The following is a 7,138-nucleotide window of genomic DNA, read 5'->3' on the forward strand; positions in this document are numbered from 1 at the left end:
GTTCTTTATATATAATCCTCAGGCTTATTTTTTTGTAAACAAACAACTGTACGAGGAAAACATTGATGCCAAATCTACGAAGCCATTAGCAACTGGAGCATTATTCCAATAGCTCTCCCAGCATGAGCGCGTCAAATTTTCAGTCGACCGATATAAGTGGTTTCTCTAGTTGCTTAAATTTATGACGGACAGTGAGGTCACGTTACATTGGTTTATCTAGGAACTCTATCAAACCACACTCGCATAAGCAATTGGTACGATAGGGTACAAACTCCGTAGTCCGTTTTGTCCAGAAGATTAATTCGCGAATAAAAAACTTGACGTATGGCGTACCTTTTTCATTAGATTGGATAAACATTTTAGTTGGTATTCACTATTGCAAACACTTCTACTGACGCAAAATGGTAAATGGCGCTCTTTAGGATATACATATAGGTATGGTAAGAAACAGAGACAGTACAGGTCCTTAACTATATTCTTAGACAAAAACCTTCCCTATAGCTTTAATTCACAAGGTTTTAATTTTAGGTTTCCCATTTCGAAGAAATTCGGGATGAAACATAAAATTTTTGTAAAGATACTTAAGGGATCTCTATTCTTGTCTGCCGGATTTTGAAAGAAAGTATTCATTTTATAATTAAGTTTTTTTTAAATTGTCTAAAAAAACACTTTTTTCATAACTCCATTGCTGTTAAGGATCTCACATATACGAAATCTACATATTTGGGTTCGCCTTTGACGTCTCTAAAAACATTGACGACAAATATCTCGAAGACAATGAACTTTGATGTAAATATGGGATACTATATTGCTTAGAGCCGTTGCTAAGCGATAAGCTATAAAAACCATTAGAAAACTAAGGGATTCAGATCGAAGGTCATTGGCGCCAGGGAGCCCCTTAAATAAACCTGCCAAGAGCATGTCGGGCGATGCTCTGTGTAGGGTTCCGTTAACAAGCATCATATTATCATGTACACAATAGCGTAGCGTGATCTAATCTAGCCATGGGCGAAGTTGCATCTGCGAGGTCCATTTCTCGAAATAAAAAATTGGAACTCGGCTCGAAAATTGAAAGTCTAATAGAACACGCACAGGACGATTTAAATTTACTCCACAGATGGCTTCTTTGTAACTTGTTAACGATTAATGAGTCTAAAACGAAGTACATCATACTTGCTGCAAAAAATAAAGTCATTCATAATCATGATCCCTTAGTAATAAATAATGTAACGTTACAAGCAGTAGAACAGGAGAAATACCTTGGCCTCATTCTGGACAATAAGCTATCATGGAAACCACATATTGACTCCCTACGCTCCAAAATTACATCGCTCACCGGTGCATTGCGACGTATTGTTCGATGTCTGCCAAAAAGGGTTCGATACACCATTTATAATTCACTCATTAAGCCTAATCTAGAATATTTAATAGAAATATGGGGATCGGCCGCCAAAACTAACTTAAAACCCTTACAAATTTCACAAAATAAAATAATGAAAGTATTATTTAATTATAAGCGCCTTACACCAACTAGCTCTATATATAAGGACACAAAAATACTAAACATTTCCCAAACTTATGTATACAACACATGCATCCTTATAAGAAAAATCATATATAAAGATATACATAGCCATATAACGTTCACTAAAAGATCCGAGGTACAAAAAAGGCTGACGCGACAAGCTAATAATATACTCCTGCGACCACCCAGAACATTATATGGAAAAAAGAACATAATATACGAAGGAGCTCAATTATACAACAAATTACCAAAAGATGTCAAAGACGCCAAGTCAATGCTAGTTTTCAAAAGAGCACTAAAACAATACATATTGAATAATAAATCTAGGTAGGCCGTTTGCTTATTCACCAAGTATTCATAAAAATGCCCAACATCATACATCTTCTAAGGCTTTTCAAAAATATATTAAAAATAGAAATATAATAATAATAATATAAATATAATACATCATATACATATTCCGATTAATTTATAATTAAAAATAAATTAAACATACTTTGCTAGGCGAGTTAAACGACCCTATATCTAAGCAGTTGTCGCACGAGTAGTTCGTGTTCGGTTTAACTGGCCTCGACCTCGACGCACTGCATGTTGTTACCAAGCGTCTTTGTACGTAAGTCGTTCACCGTTTTTGCATGCTACCCTCTCCTATTTAGATTTAAGCAAAATTATTGTTTTCTCAGTAAGTGATTTATGTAAATCTTTTGAGAAATAAATATCTTAAACCATAAATAAAAAGCAACTGAGAGTAAGTATCTCTGAAGCGCTTTGAAGATACGTATTTCACTGTAAGAAGATTTTTGCGGCAACTCGAAAACGGCTTCAGCATTGATCATGTTCACTATATATTTCATTGAAAGTCCTTTATTAAGCTCTACTTTCACGATTTTTTTCGTATTTTATGGACCCATGGCTGAAAAATTAATGTTTTTTTTTTCTTTCAAAGCGATTATTTCCGAAAATATTCACTTTATCAAAAAATGGTTGTAAATCTGTCCAACGATACCTCACACTATAGGGTTGGAACGAAATAATAGATGGTGCAACAAGAGCATAAAGCGATCCATTTTTAGCCGAGGCAACAATATAGTTAGTCGAGTCACTCAGCTTTTCACTTTGATTGCGAGGAAAATTTACAAACATTTCCAATATTTTTAGGTTATTTTACCGTATCTGTTCAAAGAAAATCGTACGGGGGGCGGTCAGGGGCACGGCGCACGCCAGTCGGGAGCGTGCTGGTCTTGGGCGCGCCGGCAGGGCTGGCAGTTTGTATGGCAGATTTTGAATCTTATTGCTAAGTTAGTAAGGATGGTAATAGACGATTTTACTTTATGCTCTAGAGCATAATAAGCAATTTTATGTCGCTTACACTTTTGTTAAATGCAAAGCTTCGGACGGACGGACAGACAGACAGACGGACATGGCGAAACTATAACGGTTTCTAGTTGACTAAGGAACTCTAAAAACTACTTCCCGTCTTACAAATTCAGCTTTTTTAAGAACTTCCTTTGGCAATGACATTTTGTCAATTGCTTTTCCATTCAATCAAATTGAATTGAACTTAGATTGAAGCAAACAGAATCAGGTTGAAGGCTCTATTGTTTGTCTGTAGGTTTAAATTGAACCATTTTTACGGGTCCATACCTGCAGTAATTTATTTCCTGACACGCGGACTAATGAGTAGAGCAATTTATTGTAATAGGTATGTATGTTGTCCTTGAAATTTAGCACATCACTGATACTTTTCAATTTGAGTAAATAGTTATTCCTTCGTACACCTATCCCTTACAATATTCAATAAAATAAAAAAGAAACTAAGATTTTGACGACCAGTTTGGCCTAGTAGATAGTGACCCTGCCTACGAAGCCGATGGTCCCGGGTTCAAATCCTGGTAAGGGCATTTATTCGTGTGATGAGCATGGATATTTGTACCTGAGTCATGGGTGTTTTCTATGTATTTAAGTATTTATAAATATTTATATATTATATATATCGTTGTCTAAGTACCCTCAACACAAGCCGTATTGAGCTTACTGTGGGACTTAGTCAATTTGTGTAATAATGTCCTATAATATTTATTTATTATTTATAGATATATTAAATAAAATAAAGAAGAGGGGTGTTAAGTATGTGGTTGATTGGGTATCTGTTTTATATTTGAAACGCCGTCTTGCTTCAAGTAAATTTATTATCGAAGACCATTTTACAATGAATGCGCAGAGTTCTATATTTTCAAATCCAATCACAGACAATATAATATTATATAAAAACTATTCTAAAAACCATAAACAATATGGCCAGTACAGTATGCATCATTCCGTTTTTTTAAAGGAAGAAATAAAACGTTTCATTTTGACGTTGATGTAGGTGACATGACATTTGTCATAAGGTCATACTTATGGAAGGTAGACACAAGGAATAGAATCTCCATAGGCAGAAATGTTGCAAATGTCCAGCTGTCAGCTATAAATAATAGTTCCAAATCGCTCCAGAGTAGCGCTAGAATAGCTAAGAACCTAGGCGTTATTGACGGAGTGAAGTGCGCTGTCTAATTGTCTATGATTAAATTATTTTCTCAAGTATTCTAGGTATTGTAGCGCCACTTATTTATGGTTTTTTGTCGCACACTTTTTGGTATATGGAGATTCTATTCCTTAACTCTACCTTCCATAATATAAAGTCTATATACTTCAAAATTTTACAACAACTCCCCCACCTCACCTTCCTCTGTGGAATGCTTTGCAAGTAGAATTAAGACTTGCTTAATACCATTCTATTTAAACTAACTGTTCAAACTGAATTGTTATTCTAGCTTGATTTTGCCCTTTATTTATTTAATAGTATTTGATTAAATCCAACTCCTTGTCCTGTCCATTTCCCAATATATTTAATTCTTGTTTACTTAAAGAATGTTCTGTTTAATTACTTTTTACCCACGACGGAACGGAGACGGTATATGCGTTTGGGGTGAGAGGATGTTTGTGCAAAGCAATGTTGCCATTTTTCTCAAAAACTACTAGTCCGATTTTGATGCGGCTTTCAGTGATGGATTCGGGTTTGATTAGTGCATGTTCTTAGATAGGTGTTACGGTGACAACTCACCAGAAGGCGCTGCAGTAAACATTTATTTGTGCATCCTTTTTCAACTACGTTTTAACCGTCGTGGGTTATTTAAAATTTTGTTTTTATTGCATTATTAACTTTTATTTTACTACTTGGTATTATAAAGAATATACTTTATTACTTATCTACTTAACGATTCGGTAAAATTATGTTTCCTGACAAACCAATTACTTAATTTCCTTTTGAAACTAATGTAGTTATGATACTTGGGTGAATTGCAAAAAAAACGTAGTTAAGCATAGTTAAGGAGCTATAATTAGTTTTAAGTTAATTGATTCCATTGTGTTACGAAAATTAACCTTGTACCTAAATTGTATTGCACTATAAGTGTACTTAATGCATACACACATGAGTTTATAGCATACGCCAACAAACTTTCATGCGTGTAACTTAAATAGAAACTGTTTAATTATGTTTGTTGTTGTGGCGGTGTCTTGTGTCGGAGGCCAAGTCTCATTTTGGGTCGCTGAGCCAACGGACTAAGTAAGTAAGTAACACAATGGAGTCAATAAACTGAACACTAATTATAGCTCCTTAACTATGTATTTTTTTTTCAAGTTATAAGTGGGTAACTTTTGGGTATGTTGCTATTTAACCTAACTCTAATACTTTTCTTAAAAAACTTTTAACCTTTAAATTTGCGTCGGGGGGGGGGGGGGGGGGGGCACAAAGGTATTTAGTAAGGTGCTTAAAGCAGCAAGCTATGGAGTCGACATTGGCAATAAAATTCTACTAATATTATTAGTGATTAATTTATTTAATTAGTGATTTTTATTTTATAAAAATATCGACGAGTTTGTAAATGGTCCCTTCATTTTGTCATTCAGAACATATATATTTTTAGGGTTCCGTACCCAAAGGGTAAAACGGGACCCTGTTACTAAGACTCCTCTGTCCGTCCGTCTGTCTGTCTGTGTGTCCGTCTGTCACCAGGCTGTATCTCATGAACCGTAATAGTTAGTCAGTTGAAATTTTCACAGATGATGTATTTCTGTTGCCGCTATAACAACAAATACTAAAAAGTACGGAACCCTCGGTTAGCGAGGCCAAGTCGCACTTATCCGTTTTTTTGTATTGATTAATTTATATTTATATCTCTACTTTAAACTTTAACCGTTTAATTGCCCCAATTTGACCAACCAATTGGCATGTTATTACAAAATTGATATAATAGCATAAAGATTGCAACGGATAATAAACTAGCCAATGGAACTGTAATTTTAGTACCTTTCTGGGAGTTCAAATTCTTTAATTATGGCGGATAGCAACGTCCCTTAATTTAACAAGCCTGATGTGATTCACTGAGATCAAGAAAAAGAAGTTAAGACAAAGCTGTACTACACCTTCACTACGTAAATGACTATTTACGATTTTGTAGCTCTATTCACGTAATAACATGTTCAGCAGAGATACCCAAGAAAAATGCATTGTTTAATGCCTAAACGGAGCATAATTGCTGGCCATGACGATGTGCCTTCCTAGGTAATTACTTGATGTGCAAATCTGCATGACGAGCAAGTTTATAGTAATGAATTTTATTCCTCTGTATAAAAATAGGTAATCGCATTCGCATTAAATCAATTAGTACATCCAAAATTTTAGAATTTATTTTTTATCCTTTTTCTTTTGTTTTTCTACGGGTATTCTCTATGTATCTTTCTTAGAAACACCAGTATCAAAATGACTGCTTACGTAAAACAAAATGTAGAATAGAATCTATCTATCCGATAGACGGAAATTTATTTATAAATAAAGATAGAATATAAAATACCTGGTTTGTTTTTTTAGCTATCGATTAGTTTATTTACGTTTATTCAATTAAAATCGAAGCCTCCAAGTTGTACGGTTAACCCAAACTTTGTATGTAGAGTCAGTATGTTTGTTCTAACTTTTGTGCATTTTCACTAATTGTCTTAGCTACCTACATTTTATCATTACGTCGTGAAGTTCTTTTTTGTTATACGACGTCGATGGCAAACAAGCATACATGACCGGAGTTACATGCGCGTTGCCGACCCTACACACCCTCGTTGAGCTCTGGCAACCTTACTTACCGGTAGGAACACAACACTATGAGTAGATTCTAGTATTATCATTCCCACACAAACGAAATTGGATAAAATGCAAGCAGTCGCTCACATATATTATACATGTATATAAACCCTTAAAATACGTGACAATCATTCATCGTTAACACCAACCGAAAATTTATGAATCGGAATCACAGATACTAGGAAAAGTTACGTGATCTTTTCCATACATTACGAGCAAGTATTTACTCTTCGATTGGTAGGAGTTTCAGGAGACCTTGCATTCAAGAAACAGTTTACAAGTGATATACTCTGGAACAGCGACCTTGTCAGTAGAAAGGTCGGCAAATCAAAAAAAATACGCGCGAAGGGTTCTGTCCTCTCATAGAAAATTTAAATTTTTCGCCTTTTTCTACTGGCTGAATTGAAGTTGAATGTGAATCAGCATATATGATTATA

The sequence above is a fragment of the Cydia pomonella genome, chromosome 15 (genome assembly GCF_033807575.1).
Source record: "Cydia pomonella isolate Wapato2018A chromosome 15, ilCydPomo1, whole genome shotgun sequence".
Classification (NCBI taxonomy): domain Eukaryota; kingdom Metazoa; phylum Arthropoda; class Insecta; order Lepidoptera; family Tortricidae; genus Cydia; species Cydia pomonella.